Source organism: Marmota flaviventris, chromosome 20 (assembly GCF_047511675.1).
Source record: "Marmota flaviventris isolate mMarFla1 chromosome 20, mMarFla1.hap1, whole genome shotgun sequence".
Lineage (NCBI taxonomy): Eukaryota > Metazoa > Chordata > Mammalia > Rodentia > Sciuridae > Marmota > Marmota flaviventris.
Genome location: NC_092517.1, coordinates 17,525,467 through 17,543,249, shown reverse-complemented (window position 1 = coordinate 17,543,249; position 17,783 = coordinate 17,525,467). Strand labels below are relative to the sequence as shown.

Below are 17,783 nucleotides of genomic sequence, written 5' to 3'. Positions count from 1 at the left end.
CCTGCCTCAGCCTCCAGAGCCCCTGTGACTCAGAAGGTTCTGTGGGATGGGCACAGGGGTGGGGGAGACTTGACTATCTACAGTGTGGATCTGGGAGTTGTACTGCCTGTCAGCAGTACCTGGGGACGGTGTGGATGTGTCAAGACAGCCATGGTCCCCGCCAACAGCTGCCACTCTCCTTGGCTGAAAGGCTATTCATGGTGAGTTATTCCAGGAACTGACTCCCCCAGCTGACACAGACACACGGTGACATAAACACTGAGTTTCCTGTTCCCTTGCAGGCAGTGCTGATTACCTAAGCCCCAGCTGAAACCTCTGTGTAGGAATCTCGTTGATGTGGGAACCCGGATGCTGCCCTCCAGGAGGGCCAGGGGCCTGCCTCCCGGGCTGGGAGTCCCGGCCAGCTCTGCAGGAAGAGGGTGGCCAGTGGCTGAGCGCCGCGTGCATACTCTGAGAATTCTAGGGCGCCGAGGGACACTGTGTAACCAGGTGCATTCTAACAGTGACGCCAGGCTCCACGTCGTGCCAAGCACCAGCTTGTGATCGTGGTTTGCAGCAGTTTCGTGGGAAGTCTGATCCGCGCACTGTCACGGCTGGTAGCGCAGGGAAAGAGCACGGGGCAGGGGGACAGTGACTGGGGGGACCTGAGGCAGGTCAGGAGCAGTCCTCAGGGTGACTTCTGAGCTGGGCCTTGACTCACAGCGAAAGGGGACTGGAGAGGTGGAGGGGGCAGAGGGCAGGAGGACAGGGGAGCAGGAACGGGTCTCCGCGTGGCCCCTTCAGGGAGTGGAGTGGTTCAGAATGGCCAGACGCAGAAGTCACAACAGTGGTGACACTGACCTTATCCTCCAGTTATTAGCAGACTCCGGGGGCCTTAAGATGCTTTCAAGTTGGGGACAAGGTCAGGTCTGAGTGTTAGGAAGCCCCTTGCTCTTCCGTTTACAGACTGTCCCCAGGTACAGTCTGTCAATGCTGCCACTCAGATGCCCTCCTGCACGTTCCATGTGGCACTGTCACTCCTGCCTCGTGTGGCGTATACATTCTCTTCCCTTGGGCCCCGCCAGACCTTAGCAATGGCCTCAACAGGTAACAAGCAGAGGAAGTGACTCTATGTAACTCCTCGGGCTAAATCATAAAAATGCCACTTTGTTTTCTTTTTCTTTTTTTTGGTGCCAGGGATTGAACCCAGGGGCGCTCAACCACGGAGCCCCATCCCCAGCCCTATTTTGTATTTTATTTAGAGACAGGGTCTCCCTGAGTTGCTAAATTGCTGAGGCTGGCTCTAAAGTCTGCATCCTCCTGCCTCAGCCTCCTGACCCGCTAGGATTACAGGTGTGAGCCACCACACTGGCCCACTTTGTTTTCTTGTGACACTTTTTTTTGGTTGACCTTGGGAACTTTACCACTGAGCTAAATCCCAGGTCTTCTTTTATTTTTGTGGTACTAAGGGTTGAACCCAGGGCCTTGCACATGTGAGGCAAGCCCTCTACCACAAAGCTACATCCGCATCCCTTTTTATTTTTGGAGATGAAAAGGGCTTCACTAAGTGGTCCAGATGGGCCTCAAACTTGTGATCCTCCCGCCTCGGCCTCCTTACTCTGGCATGCAGCTGCTGCGCTGTGGAGAAGCCCAGTCCACGTGGAGAGGCCCTGTATAGGCAGGCAGGTGTTCCCAGACTTAGAAGGGAGTCTTGCCCATGACTCTAGTTCCAGCCACTGTCACTGCGACCATGAGGGCCCCGAGACTTACCTAACTCAGCTCCTAGAACTGCAAGATGGAAATTGGTTTAAAAGTGATTTTCTTTTCTTGCTGGGTGCTGTGACGGACACCTGTAATCCCAGCAACTCGGGAGGCTCAGGCAGAATTGCAAGATGGAGGCCAGCCTCACCAACTTAGCAAGGCCCTAAGCAACTCAGCGAGACCCTAACAGAAAAGTTCTGGGGAATGTGGCTCAGCGGTTAAGCACCCATCACCCCAACAAGATGCACAAGGGGCCCTGCTTTTGAAGAGGCTCCAAATGAGACACAGTTGTCCTGGAAGACCAGGATGGGACCGAAGGCAGAAGGAAAGAGACATGAGACTGAGATCCCCAGCACTTCACCTCCAGATTAGGGACTGCCCACCCTCCACCTTGCAGGAAGCAGGGTTAATTCTCTGGAAAGAAAAACTACAAGAGGCTGGGGACTCAGACGCAGGCCTGGCTGAGAGGAGGGGGACAAGACACTTCACAGAAAACAGGACAGCTGGCGTCCACGTGCTCACCAGGGGAACGCTTCCCCCCACCTGCCAGCCCTCAAGATTGAGTTCCTGGTTACACAACATTTCAAAACAAGGAGGAGCATCCTTCAGAACCACCCGTGTTCTAAAAACAGGGCCAAGTGCAGATGCATCTTGCTGAAAATACAATCTGAAGTCGCCATCAGACCCATAAGATGGAGGCCTCCTCCAACAGACCAGGATGACCCTGCCCAGGGCAACTGCAAGGAACACCTCTTCCAGGTGCAGGAAGCCACATCAGCTTAAAGGGGCCTGAGTCTCAGTGAAGGCAACTCAGGACAGGAATAGGGAATGCACTCCTGCCAGGTCCCTGTGCTCCAGAGCCACCTGGCCACCCCAGGGACGTGAGTCTCTCTGAACCCTCTGCAAGTGGCCTGATGGGACTGACTTGAACAGAAACACGGACGTGGGCAGAACAGGGCTTTCTTCCTCAGAGTCCTGGAGGACAGAAATGACTATTAATAAATATTCCGCTGCTTGCTGAGCACATGACTTCGTGTCAGTCACCCTCCTGCTTAGGCCTCAGCCTCTTCAGCTGTAAAAACAGGATAATGCCGTCTACTTCATGAGATTACAGCAAGATTAAACGGGATCATGGGTAAGTGTCAGGAATGTGCAATCCGGGACCCGAGCTTCCGCCTGCCCCCATTCCACAGTCTCAAGAAAAAAATCAAAGGGTTGACAACAACTGTGTAAGGTTTGAACGTTTATTTCACAAGTGGGAAATAATTATATAAGCAATCCCAACAGAAATCTGAGAAAATGGTTACCATAGATAAGAAAGCATAAACTATTAGAGGAGATGTGATAAAGTCCTTATGAAGGCAATGATTAAGCCTTCCCCATCCAGGATACAAAAGTCAGCAATTAATTTATTTTACAAGAAAGGGAAAGCACCATTTATTCTTTTCTTAACATCAGATCTCTGCTCAAAAATTTGCGAATTTTTATGCATCTACAACTATTTAATTAAATTTTTTTAAGAGAGAATTTTTTTTAATATTTATTTTTTAGTTTTTCAGTGGACACAACATCTTTATTTTTATGTGGTGCTGAGGACAGAACCCAGTGCCTCATGCACGCCAGGCTAGCCACATCCCCAGCAGCTTAATTAAAATTTGATTGTCAATGAGTCAATATATATCATTTAAATTTAAATGCAGAATAATGTTGGATGGCAAAGAGGCATGTTTACTGTGCTAGGTACAAAAATGAAACTGTGATAGTTCCTGCTCTCAAGTTCACAGGGAAAAACCAATCAATTATTGACCATGGAACAGACTGAAAGAGACCTGCCCTGGGGACAGCTGGGGCAGATGAGTGTCACCCACAGAGCTCTGTTCAAGGAGCCAGAAGTCCCAGGCTCACATTCCAGCTCAAGAACCTGTTTTTTGCAGTTCCTCTGTAAATTCGGGGACAATGTAAATATTGTCGGTTTGTCACACACTGCTGCTAGGAAAAGCACTCATAGCCACTCCTTACCACTCTGCACCAGGTACTACGTGAGGGCAGGGACAGAAGGGACACAGCACATCACCATCCAGGGCTCACGGTGTGGGCAGGTGCAGCTAGATGCATGATCACACCCCCCCCCCCGCCCCCAGCTCCTGTCCCTGTAAATAAACAATCTCTGGGTGGCGGTTTGTTTTGTCACGCATGTGTGCAATGAAATCAGCGGTACAGGCCTGGAGAGCACAGAATTACCCGTGATGCTCAGCGAAGTGCTGAAGCCAGGCCCTGCTTCAGAACCCCGGGACCTGGCAATTCAGAAGGGCACCCAGTCAAGAATCCCTTAAAGGCTGGTCAAGCAATGTTAAAAGTACTGGAAATGCAGATGCTTCTAATGAGCTCAGGAGAAGGCAAGTACAGCCAGCACAATACAACGTGCATTTTTTTGTGTGCCTACAAAGCCTATTAAGAATTATAAAGCCAATTAAAGCATTAGAGCAGTGCAGCCCTAAGGGAGCACACAGCCCGTGGGTGCGTGCACACGCACATCTGTCTACAAGGAAAGATGGCCAAGCCAATCAAAGTCAATCACCCGCATCTGTCTACAAGGAAAGATGGCCAAGTCAATCAAAGTCAATCAAGGGTTATGAGCCCTACCTGAACGCTACTGCAAATGTGGCAATCAGGTGAGATGATTCATTGCATAAAATTTAACACCATAAGGGTACACCAGGGCCCTGGATTTACTGAGGCATCTGCAACCCTGGGCAGGTCATGGAACCTCTCTTACAAGTTCCTGCACCTCAGGAGAATGCATGTTTATACAGAGTGCTTCATTCAGAGAGCTTCAGAGTATGAAGTGAAAGGATTAGAAAATCAGAAGTCATCATCGAAACATTCATTACTGTTTAGGTTAAAAAAAACAAAAACACCTTAGGTTCCTCTGATAACCTGATATGGATTTTCACACATCTCTAGGCCTACTTAGCAGTAAATTTTTATTTTTGGAAAAAGTGCACAAAGCAGTCCATGTCTACAAGGACTTACCATCCAAATATTGTGTTACCTTAGGTACACCTTTTGCCCTTTTGGGTTCTCACCCACTTCTCTTATAAAATATGAAAAATCTCCCTGCCAGAGAGGATTTCACCGGATTCTCTCCAGGCCCCTTCCAGTTCCAGGGTGTGAGGGTCACCTTGATATTAGGAATATAGTTCTTGGGCTGGGGATGTGGCTCAAGCGGTAGCGCGCTCGCCTGGCATGCGCGGGGCGCTGGGTTGGATCCTCAGCACCACATAAAAGTAAAATAAAGATGTTGTGTCCACCGAAAACTGAAAAATAAATATTAAAAAATCCTCTCTTAAAAAAAAAAAAAGGGGGTACAGCTCTTTCCTGCACCTTGCAAGGTGACAACAGAGTGGAAAGGAAAACAGGTGTGTTGAAAACACCTCCTACCAAAGAGAAATATTTTAAGATAGAAATATTTTAAATAAAGTATTTTAAGATTACGGACAAAATCAAAGTAGGAATCACCCTGATAAAGTCGAGAGAGGTACTGTTTAAGAACAATCATCTTGGAGTATTTATTCCTAATAAGAAAAGGGAAGGAAATCCATCAGGACCTGCAGCCTGCAGAAGCATGGCGATCAAGGCAGGGGGAGACTGGACACTCGGGGACATGGGGGACAAGTGCCTGCGACTTCCCAAGCCAGTCAAAGCTGTGACCTACAAGAGCCAAGCCCAAACCCAAGCCCCACGACCCGAGAGGCGGCAGATCGCGACGTTTTCCTTGGGCAGCGTCCCCGCCGTGCTCAAAGCGGCTTTGCACACACCATCCCCCTTTCCTGGGTCCCGATCGCGGAGGGGAGGGGCGGGGCGCGGACTGCGCAGGCTCGGCCGCGAGGTTCGCTTTAAAAAAACAAGAAAAAAAAAAAAAAAAAAGACACAAAACCCACCCAGGTGTGGGGCGTTGCCCACGAGGCGTGGCTCGGGCATCACGGCGCGGCCTGCACCTTTAAATCCGCACAAAAGACACCGGCATCGAGCGAGGCCCAGAGCGCGGCGCCCACCCGGGACGCCCCTCCCGCCGGCCGCGCCACTCGGGGCCCCGCGGCTCCCACCAGGGCCGCCCGCGAGCCCCGCGGGGCGCCGGGGGCGGCGATGCCAGGGAGCGCGGTCCTCGCCCGGCCGACTAACGGCGCGCGGCGGCCGCGGGCTCCTCCCCTGACCGGCCCGGGACCCCGGGCGGCCGCGCGGTCCGAGCGGCAGGCTCCCCGGGCGCCCGCCGCCGCCGAGCCCAGGAGGAGCCGCCGGGGCCCGCAGCTCGCGGGCCGGATGGACCGGGCGCCGGCCGCGGCGTTCCGGTGCGCGCGCGCGCCTCAGCCAATCGCGTGCTCGCCCGCCCCCCGCCGCCGCGGCGAGGCTGGCGCTGGGAAGAGGAAGAAGAACATTCGCCCTCCTCCTACCAGCGCGCGGGCGGCGGCGGCGGCGGCACCGGGGTCACGAACTCTGACCTTTCACTGACAAAAACAATAACAAACCCCCCCTTCCCCGCGACCCCGGCGGCGCCCTCGGGCCCGCCCCCGCCGCCCCCGCTCCCACCGCGGCGTCTCGTCTCTCCCGCCTGCCGCCCCGCGAGCCCGCGGCCCCCGGGCTCCCGCCATCCGCCGACGCCGGGAGCCGGGCCTCCCCGCGCCCTGCCCTCCGCGCCGGGGGCCGCCCGCCGCAGACACGGGACCTGCTTCGAGGCCGCTTTGGCGCCCAATCCTGAGGTAAAACTGAAAGGAGGGTCGGGGCGGGCTCGGGCCGGCGGCGGAGGGGGCGGGCCTGGCGCGCGGACATGGAGGCGCCGCGGCAGCGGCTGCTGCTGAACTCGACCCTTTTACCTTTGCCACGGGGCGGTGGCGGCGGCGGCGCCCGCCGCTTTGCATAGTGGGCCGGGCCGCTCCCCTCCCTTCCCCGCCCGCGGCCGAGCGGAGCGAGCGGGCTCCCCCTGACCGGCCCGGCCGGCGCGAGGGTGGGGGCGGAGGGGGAATGGCCGCGGCCCCGCCTCACAGTTGGCCCTCCGCCAGCGCCGCCATTTTGTTCCCGATGGAGACAGCTCCGGCTGGGCCGGGCTCCCCTCCTCCTCCTCGTCCTCCATCTCTCCTCCTCCTCCCTGCAGTCCCTCCTTCCCTCGCTCCCCGGCTCTTCGCCCCTCCGCTTCCCGCCTGCAGTTGGCGGTCGCCTCGGCCCAACCGCCGTTTTTTATGAACGGGAGGGTGGAGGAACAGGAGGAAGGCGGGTGCGGGCCGCGACCTCCTGAGTGACAGCGGGGTTGACCAATGGGTGCTCCGATAGGAGGGCCGGGGCCTGCGGCGCCGCCCCCCCGAGGCTCTGATGATTGGTTCTGGCGGGAGAGGGCGTTCCCCCGGGGGGCGCGGGCGCCCTGGCAGGGCGGGAGCAGAGGCCGGGGCGCGGCGTGAGGCCCGGGCGGCGGGGGCGGGGCCGGGGGCGGGGCGCCTGGGGGCGCGGCCGGGGCGGGGCGGGGCCGGGAGTGCAGCGTCCCCGGGCCCGGAACGCGTCGCTCGCGGGTGGCCGGGAACAATAGTAGTAAAGGTGATGAAGCGTTTTGAGTCCACGGCGCGGCCTCGTGGGGACAGCGTTTCCGAACCCGGACACCTGTCGGGGCTCCTGCGCGGGCTGTCGGCCCTGCCCTGGGCGAGTCCACTGTCCGAGGCTCAGTTTGGTGGTCGGTCCAGCGGGGAGAATGGGCGCGCTTGACCGGCCGGACCCCACCGCCCTTCCCAGGTTGGTTTGCGGGGCTCGAGGGCTGCAGAGTGGCCGTGTTGTCCCCAGCCTCCCGGAGTGGGGCGCGTGGGGCTGGGGCGGCGAGTGCGGGGCGCCGGGCTCCGCGGGCTCGGGATAGCGGGCAGCGAAGTTCTGGGCGCCACCCGCAGGACCGCCGGTCGGGTGGGAGGACAGTTAGACGAAAACACCCCAAAGGGACACGGAGGAGGAGCTGGAGGCCCGGGGCACTGGCTCAGCTTGCACCGTGAGGGTGCCGTGTTCCAATGGAGGCGCCCGGTGGGTCGCCAGCCACAGGAGCTGGGGGACCTCGGGGGGCCGCTGGCCAGGCCTGGCTGGAAGGTGATTGGAGCTAGGTCGTTGTCCTGTGATCCCCCTCTACCCCAGCCAGAGACTGTGACTGTGGCCGGGTAATGCAGAACATCTGCAGTTTGACAATAAGAGACAGGGAAAGTGCGGTGAGTCCCTGCCGTGAAGGGACAGCCTCAGGAAGTCACTTTACCTCGGGTTCACATCCTTCGCCAGCCACTTCTGTCCATCCTCAGTTGGGCAGATATTTGCTGAGCCCCATTCATCCCCCAGGCAGGGAATACAGAGGTGGCTAGACGTATAACATGATCCGGTGTATGAACTGCCACCGTCTCTGACACACTCGCCACGTGTAGGCACGGATGCAAAGTCTGTTTCAGGCAAAACTAAGTGTTGGGGCTGACAGTTCAACGCTTACTAGCAGTGTGGTTGTGCCTAGAGGTTACTTCTGAGCCTCAGTATCCTGGTCTGAACGATAATAAGACATTCTGTCAGGAATTGAGGATTAAATGAGTTAATGTAAGTAGAGAGCTTAGAAAAGTGCCTGAACATAGTTAAAAACTCAGTTAAAAAGTTGGAGGTGGTTGTCATGAAGCAGTGGTTGACTTTATAGACCTTGCACTAGTTAAGTGATATCAGCAATGAAATTTATAGGTGGTGTGGTGTTGGAGCAGACGCACTGATGCTTTTGAGATTGGATGCTTTTGTTCAGCTAGGTGTGGCATCAAGTTCAAGTTTATATTGAAAACAAAGTATGGAATGAAATAGTGCTAACAAAATTAGACTACTTCCCAGGACTCTACCCTAGTTCAGAACCCCTGTAATGTAGAGGCCTTCCTCTATTCCTGTGCTCCAGACACCCTGGCTTACCCTCAGCTTCCTTGACAGGGTGGCTGGCCTTCACCATGAAATACTCAGAAGCCTGCCCCTCTGGTTCTTTCCTGGACTCCTTGTCTTGCAGATCTCTGCTTAAGCAGAAAAGCCTCCCTTACAGGGAAGTCCTCCCTGATTGCCACTACCAGTCTAGATCAGATCTTTTGCTTTATATTGTGTCCCTTGCTTTGTAGCCTCTATCTCACTTTGTCATCACACACTCCATTATGTGATTGTTTAATGTCTTCTTAGGTTTAATGCCTTCTGACCACACTCTAAGCTTTGAGAGGAGGACTACATGAAGGAGTCATCTTTATGTATCCAGCACTTAGCAAATCCCTGGCACTGTTTGTTGAGTGAATGAATTGTCGTTAATTTATGATGTCATCAATAACTAAGCTGCTGCCTGTTAATGGGTACCTTTTACCTTTTTATGTGCTATTTCAATTAGCACTCCCAGCAATAAAATGTCTCTCAGGGTATTTGGATGCATTTAAGAAGTGACTCTTGACTGATAGGCCACCACCCAGAGATGTCATTACAGATGAGATGACCCATTCAAATCCCTTTTCCCTATTTGTTGATTTATTTTTATTTTTTTAAGGTCGGAAACAGTTTATTAATTGAATTATGTTTAATTACATGAATTATGTTTAATTACATATTGTTGCTTCTAAGTAAATTCATATGTGAACAAATAGCCCATATATAATTGTGTCATTTAATTCATTTGAAGAAGCAAAGCACCAAGCTAATATGATTTTCTTGAAGTAAAAAAATTTCAGTCTTTTTTTCTTTATCACAGCAGGGAACAAACTTTTAGTGGTTTTATAGAGTTGGAGTTGAAAGTCTGTGTAGCTTAATTATAAATATTTATTTTTCCAAAAGTAAATTGATTTCATGCAATAAAATTATTGAAAATCGCCTTTTAATTGGCTACCCAAGGTTAAAAGCTGCAGAATGTATGTTAAGCTTCTACCAGAAAGTCTGGTAAATAGAACATTTGTATTGTATTTCCTTATTTTACATGACACATAAATTTAAAATAACATTTTTTAAAACAAAAACAGCCATAGTTTTATTTAATAATTGGTTTATTTTTGTATGTTTCTTTTACATCCTGTTCAAGGAATTTTGATTGTCATTTGTTCAACACTTGATTTCTTGAACTAATTACTCAGGGTAACCAAAGAACTGATGGTTTAATTAAAAATATTATATATTGTTTTATACCATTAAATTTCATTCTTTCTTTTTGTGGTTTTGGTACTGGAGATGGAACCCAGGGGACTTTACCACTGAGTCCTTTTTATTTTTTGTTTTGGGACAGGGTCTCAGTTGCTGAGGCTGGTCTTGAACTTGCATCCTCCTGAGTCTCTGGGATTACAGGCATGTGCCAGTACACACAGCTTAAATTATGTATTTATTGCTTTCAGTAGTTGTGTTCATGATGACGTTGATGTTTTCTTTTCATGATCATGTCTTTATAGAAACAAAGAAAACCCCTACCTGCAACAGCCTCCTCTGGGAAGTTTTGCGTGTGTGTGTATGTGTATTATTGTTGTTTTTAGGACAGGGTCTCACTGTGCTGCCTGGCTGGCCTTGACCTCTTGGGCTCCAGTGATTCTCCTGCCTCAGTCTCCCAGGTAGCTGGGACTTCAGAGTGGGCCACTGGGCACTAGCTGAAGGGTTTAGAAGCTCGTCTTCAGAGTGTCGAGTGACAGTGTGGTCCAGGGCAAAGAGCTTGGACTGTGGAGGCCAGGAAGACCTGGTTCCAGAATCTTGGGTTGTGGCCTCTTCCAGGCGAACACATTCTCTGTTTGTAACCTGGAAGTAGGAAGTCAACCCTGAGACTGGGGATGGTGCTAGGCTGTGTGTGTTGACCAGATGACCTTGAAAACTAGGGAAGTGGCTTGTGTACAACGACCCCACTTTTAACCTTGACCTGAGCCCACTGGTCTCCTGTCTCCAGGTGCCTGAGTGTCTCCAAGTTCTGTGGAGTCGATCCCCTTTGGGAGTGTGCGCTGAGGCCCCTGCCTGAGTACAGGAGGCTGATTTTTGGGCCCCAAGCGTCTCCTGGAGTGGGCGAGGTCTCCTCAGCAAGCACCACCTGGGGGGATCTGAAGGGTGGCTCCGGTCTGCGTGGGAAGTGCGTGGGAAGTGCTCGTGGAGTTCACCGAGTCCTCCCTCAAGTCTGATGCAGAGTCCTCCACAAGATTTTGGCATCTCTCTGTGCTTTATTGTTGCTTGTGAGGACCTTCAACAGCGCAGGTTCCCCTCCACGTGCGCTCATCACCTTTAACCTCCTGTTCGCACTCCTGTCACACCCTGAAAAATGAGATTCCTCTATATTCATGAAGGTTTATTTGCCTCCAACCTGACTTGCCTAGAGGCTGAGATTGTTATTATATGTGTCCCTTTGCATTCTGTGTCTACCCCAGGTGACAAGTATTCTCCTGTCCTCAGTACAGGTGCCTGAGTGCTGGAGTGCAGGTGGCAGCAGCAGCTCTGGGGCTGGCTGTCCCGGAACAGCGCCCGCTGATGGGGAGGACATGGGCCGAGGGGATGGAAGCCTAGGTGGGGGCCTTGGCATGGGGCGTTTGTTAAAAGGAGGTGAAAGCAGATTGAGGCCCTGGCATCTGGAAGCCTGGGAGTATAGGGGGGTGATTGGGGAGCTCCTGGGGTATGAAGGCAGCAGGTTGGTTCAGACCTCAGCTGTCCTCCTCCCAGACTCTTGGAAGCCTGTATTGATACAAGCCAGCCTTGGGGACAGAGCATGATCTTTTTTTTTATTTATTTTTTTTAAAGACGTAATAACAAGGGCTTCCCGCCTAATAGGAGGCCCTTTAACAGGGGGTGAAAGGTTTTATTCCATATTTACTGACAACAATCCCAAGGATTGTAACTTTAGAAATACTAATGTGTAAAACATAATTTTGTTCCAAGATTTTCAAGTGTACAAAAGGACACCATTTTCTGGAAAACAGGACAGCCGCTGGAGAGAGGAGGAGGGAGGCTGATGGGGCGAGACTCAAACTTGAGGGCTTGGTGGTTTTCGCATGAGTGCTGATGGATCTGTGCAGGAGGCCTTGAGTTTCCTACCAGCAGCCCCCACACGCCCCTTAGGAACATTCAGCAGCTGCCTGTGTGGGGCGGGCAGCTCTCTGAGAAAGAGTTGAGACTGGACGGCCCTGGAACTCCGGGGGGACTGCTCTTGTTGCCTTTCCCCCAGTGGCTCTCCCATTGCCTCTGCAACGCCTTTTTTTTTTTTTTTTTTTTTTAAAAACCAGGTTGATGAGGTGAATACCTTGGAATTATTGAAAAGTCACCTTTTAATTGCTTTACCAAGGAGATGTCAAAGTATGTCAGTCGTCAACTAAAAAGGCTGGTAATTAGAGTGTGTTTGTTGATTTACTTAGTACAGGATTTTTAAGAGATTAAAAATTTAAATTTATGATGTATGTTTCTTTTGTGAAGATGTGCAGGACAGTTTTTTAAAGTAAGAGACTTGGGGTGAAGTTTAATGGTAGAGCACGTGGGAGGCCCTGGGTTTAGTCCCCAGCACCCAAACCACAAAACAAAAACAAACCACAAAAAACAAAGAATGAAAATGAGGAAAAACTGTAAAGGCACAGAGGATGGCAGGACATCACAAGGCATGGATGAGAATGTTCACAGGAGTGAGCATAAGAGCTCCATGCTAGAAACAATCAAAATGTCTAACAGCTGTCCATGAAAACATCGTGGCATAGTCACACGCACTGGAGTACTATATAGTAATGAAAATGGACTAACCACTGATGGTTGTCACACAAATCACCTTGAGCAAAAAAAAAAAAAAAAAAAAAAAGAAAAGAAAAAAAGGGCAGATATGTATTACAATAAGCTCAAAACCAAGCAAAATTAACCCATGGAAATTAGAAGTCAGGAGGAGAAAGATGTTAATGCCAGTGGACCTGGGGTATACCCGGGACATTTGGGTGCTGGTAATGTTTTCTGACCTGAGTGTATTTACACGTGTGTTCAGTTGGTGGACACTGATCAAACTGTTTATAATTTGTGGGCTTCGTATTTGCATGTCGCAGTGATTACCATACGGGCAAGGTTTTATTCAAGTGCCTGATAAACTGTCATAGTACACCCAGAGTGGAGCTGGGTCTGAAATTTCTGTCAGCAGTCCTGAAGCCTAAGTCACGTATTTAGGAATCAGTAGTTGTGTAAATCGGTTTTTAAATGATGTACCTTTAGTTCATTCCCTTAGGTAATTAAGTGGCTGCCTGTCACTTTTATTTTGCATTTCCTCCTCGATTTTCTCTTTCGGGAAAATTATTTTGAAGGGCACTGTGATCGAGGGGGATTTTTGTGATTCTTAGAATCAGAGGTATGAGTTGGACTCCTCCCCTCCTGCTTTGCTAGCTGGATGACTTTTTTTCTATTTTTTCTTAATGTTTATTTTTTAGTTTTAGGTGTTCACAATCTTTATTTTCATGTGGTGCTGAGGATCGAACCCAGTGCCTCGTACTTGCCAGGTGAGCGCTCCACCTCAGCCCCACCCTGGATGACTTTAAATCGATTGGTTAGTGAGGCTTAGTTTTTCCATCTGGTAGGTGGGACTAATAAAGCCTCCTCCCAAGGCCAGCCACAGGGTAAATCATGCCTGGTTTCCCACAAAGCCCACGAGGTCCTCCCTGCTCTCCCTCCCTCCCTCCCTCCCTCCATCCACGGACTCAAACAGAGAGAAGTGAAGAGTCCATGTTACCCTTGCTCTTGGTAGGGTAGAAAGAATCCTCCAGTGTACAGTGACTTACTGTAGAAGTCTCCACGCAGATGACTGTAAAACTGACCTGGTAGCAGAGGACTCCAGGTATGTGACAGTGGCTCCTCTTCCTTGCCGTTCCCTCCTTACCCCACCGCCTCCTCAGCACCCACTGACCACTGCTGGCCTTCTCACAAGTGTCCCCTGGACAGGCACAATGGGCAAGAAAGCCCGTGACCCAAAGGCCAAGTCATCTTTGAGTCTAAAAGTAACAGTTTTGATGACAGGATGTGGTACTTGAACTTGAACTCAGAGGCATCCCCGTGAGCAATTTTTTTTTTCTGTTGATGAATATTTGTATTCTGTTAACCTGCCACTTGATTTTTATTTCCTCATTTCAAGTTTTGATCTATGATTTCGAGTCTGGGGTTACGTATTTCTCATTTTGTTCCTGTCTATCCAGATTGTTCAATTTTTATTGTCCCACAAAGACTTCTGACAATTACAGTGTAATTAAATTATACTGAATACCTAACACCTATTGAGAAACTCCATATCTAGTATTCTGTGAATAGTTATTAGGTATTGATTTATTTTAAAATATTTGTGAAGCTGGAGATGGGTGGCAGGGATGGCTGTACCACAGTGTGAATATGCTTAATGCCACTGAGTTGTATACTTAAATATGGTTAACACAGCCCAGCGCAGTGGCACATGCCTGTAATCCCTGGGGGCTCAGGAGGCTGAGGCAAGAGGATTGCAAGTTGGAGGCCAGCCCCAGCAACTTAGCAAGGCCCTAAGTAACTTAGTGAGACCTTGACTCAAAATAAAAAATAAAAAGGGCTGAGGATGTGGCTCAGTGGTTAAGCACCCTGAGTTCAATCCCTGGTACCAAAAACAAATAAATAAACATAAAAAAATTCCGAGATTTTTGCCCTAATTCAGCCTTTTTTATTTTTGCTCAGTTGCACAATTTACCAGTGAACTACAAATGCCCTTGGTGTTTCCATATAATACACGTATAATTAAATTTCACGTGGATCTTATGGTAAAATGAGGCGCTAGTCCTAATTATAATACACATTTTACAGTTTGGGCTACTGCCTTTTTTTTTTTTTCTTCCCTTAATGAAGTAACAGTGGTGCTGTCCCTCAGTGGTAGCCGCTGTGCATTGCATGTTTTGGCTTTGTGCCTGAGCCTCCGAGTCCAGGCCACTTGTTTAGAGGAGAGAATTCCCAGACAGTGGGCTTTCTGAATGCTGTGTGACCAGGGCCACGCAGTCCACAAACAGGGACGAGTTCAGTCAGTTGATTGTGAGGCCAACTGGACTAACCACTGATGGTTGTCGGACAAATCACCTTGAGCAAAAAAAAGAAAAAAAGGGCAGATATGTATTACAATAAGCTCATGCATTTATCAGTGAAGACAAGGGACTTCATTAATGGGGACACTGACTCCTGGCCCTGCCTGGGGAGAGCACAGCTGGGCTGTCCTGGCCACTGAGTGGACATTCAGGTGTCCCCAGTGGGAGCCCAGGTGTCACTGCATTGAGGTCTGGCGCCCTCCTCTACCAACCTGCAGGGTTTCCTCGGCGGTCACTGTGAGCCTGGAAGGGTTCATTCTGGTCACAGTGTGTTCTGCCGTCATTCTGTGGCCCTTGTTAAGGTTTTGTGTTGGTTTGTTTTGCGGTACTGGGAGTGACTTCTAGGCAGGTGCTCTGCCGCTGCGTCACACCCTAGCCCTTGTCCTGTGTTTTGTGTTCTGTGTCCTGGTGTCATTCGTGTGCTATCCAGAGAAACTCATTATTTCAACTTAAGTTTAAGAACCTCCTTCATGTTGAGCCTTGGCGGATGCCCTGGCTTCCTAGTTGGCCTCCTGTTCTTTCTCTTTTTCTTTGCTGGGTGCAGGCATCTGCATATGCACACACGGGTTCTTTGGCTGAACTACTGATTCTCCATTGTAACAGCATCAGCCTCTCTGCCACTCCCCTCTCCCGTCCTTCCTCAGCAGGAGGCCTGCTGCTGCTCAGACCTCCGTCCTTCCTTGGACCTGCCAGGTGTGAATGAGCTGCCCTCTCAGCTTAGAGCTCCTCCCTTTCTCTGTTTGCTGCTTTTCCACCCTTCCGTCAATGCTGCTCTAACCCTCTCTCCTAGCAGTGTCATTGGCTCCCAGGGGCAGAGGGAGATGCTTGTTCCTCGAGTCTGTTAGCCTTGCCGAGATGTTCTTGGTACCCTTAAGTTCATCACAGATGAGGACTCCTTGTTCTTTTGCTGTTCTTGCAGCTTCTGAGCAGACAGGTTGTTGCCTAGTTAATAGCTGTTTCTTAGTAAGGATTGGTGAAGGTAGTTGGACTTAGTTTAAAACTGTTGGAGGAAGATTTTTTTGGATCAATTTTTAACTTAAGATACTAAATCTTTTTGGAGACTAGTTGGGTTTTTTCCTAGGAACATTATTGTATGTGGATGTGATCTTTGAAGATTAGGAAGCTGAACAGGTAACTGCTAACCTGAAAGTTTATGATGCCTATCATGCTCTTTTGGGGGGATTGGGAACCCAGGGGCACTTTACCACTGAGCTAAATCCCCAGCCCTTTTTATTTTTATTTTAAGTCACGGTCTTACTGAGCTGCTAAGGCTAGCCTCAAATTTATGTTCCTCCTAACTTAGCCTCCAAGTTGCTGAAATTACAGGTGTGTACCATGGAGATGTAGCTCAGGGGTAAAGCACCCTTGAGTTCAATTCCCAGTATAAAATTAAATAAATAAATAATGCCATGTATATAGTTACCTCTTAGCAAGTACTATTTGTCATCAAGCTCATTTTACATAGATCCACAAGCCAAGAGGTTGTCTCTAAAAGCTTTATTTCTGCAGTTGGTGGCATCAAAATAATAGGGCTTTTTTTTCCCCCAGATGTCAGTTATAAGATTATGCTGTTCTAACGTTTTAAATACATATAGACACAACCCACTGTTCCTTGGAACTGCTTCTAGGGGGACACCCCCTAGTTGATAGCATACCCTTTCCTGTTGTGGTGAGCAAGCTCTTGGAGGGAGAGGCTTCTCCCCAAACTTTTTTCTGAATGGGCTTGGATTAAACATCCTTCCCCTTTCTAATATCACTTCAGCGTTTCATTTTACTACTTACGTTGTGATACCCTAGAAAAAGAAACATCTGTAGGTAAGATATAATTTATGGCATTTTAAAAAGTAATGAAATGGGCCGGGTTCGGTGGTGACTGCTGTGATCCCCAGCAGCTTGGGAGGCTAAGGCAGGAGGATCACAAGTCCAAAGCTAGCCTCAGCCATTTATCAAGACCCTGTTTCCAAAATAAAAAGGGCTGGGATGTGGCTTAGTGGTGAAGTGCTCCCTGGGTTCAATCCCTGGTACCAAAAAAAAAAGTAATGAAAAGGAAAATATTGTATTGAAACCATCTCTTACATGTGCTCTGATTGGATTTAAGTCTTTATGTTGAAGGTATTAGCTTCTCTTTTACTTCCTCTTTTTGTGTCTGTTTGTTTTTCTAATAGGTGTACATTCCTCCTTGTTCCTTCTTTAAGCACCTCTAAAGCTTCTGTTGATGATGGTCATGGCTGTTTCAGAGGCAGAAACCCAACTCTGAAATCAGAAATTGTCAGAATTCAAGTGTATAAGAAAAGTTGGCTCCATTCAAGTATAAAGAAAGGCATTTGAGATGGTCCAGGAAGTTGGCCGGGGACATTTGTCCTTCCAGAGATAAGAAGTATTATAAAGTTGCTGTAATAAGATAATGGTGGTGACAAAGATAAGTGGAACAATAGTAAAATAAAAATTGAGAGCCTAGGATTATGTCCACACATGGAGCTATACCTGATTTGTGTCAGATAGGAAAATAATATTGTTCAGTACAAGGCGCTGGAGAATTGATTATCTATTAAAAATTAGAGTCTTACTCGTCAAATTTGAGGATCAATTTGCAGATGGATCAGGAATCTTAAATGTAGGAGCAAAAATTCTTTAACATTTATATATAAGAAAACATGCAACTATTTATAATCCTACAGTAGGACAGAATTTAACCATAAAAGTATAAACTATATAAGAAAATGCTGGTAAGTTCAGCATTATCATTTTTTGAAGATGAATACAATATTTTGATTTTATTTATTTATTATGCGGCGCTGAGGATTAAACCCAGGGCCTAACACATGCTAGGCGAGCGCTCTACCTCTGAGCCCCATCCTAGCACATCATTATCTTTGTTTGTCAAAGTATAGCTTAAAGGGCTGGGGACGTAGCTCAGTGGTAGAACATTTTCCTAGCGTGTGTGAGGCCCTGGGTTCCATCCCTGGCTCC

At 49.4% G+C, this 17,783-nt stretch overlaps 1 protein-coding gene across 6 annotated transcripts in view; it reads left to right on the top strand.

Annotated features, from left to right (window-relative positions):
* Positions 1–6,145: 6,145 nt before the first annotated feature.
* Positions 6,146–17,783, top strand: part of Nr2c2 (nuclear receptor subfamily 2 group C member 2) — a 68,944-nt gene continuing 57,306 nt past the window's right edge. For 2 of the 6 annotated variants that reach the window (XM_027931962.2, XM_027931964.2), the window contains exon 1: positions 6,149–6,497. The gene's annotated coding sequence lies outside the window, so the exon portion shown is untranslated. Of the gene's footprint in view, positions 6,498–7,285; positions 7,516–17,783 lie in introns of those variants that run through there. The other 4 variants (XM_071605882.1, XM_027931961.2, XM_027931960.2 and 1 more) reach the window with 4 other exon arrangements.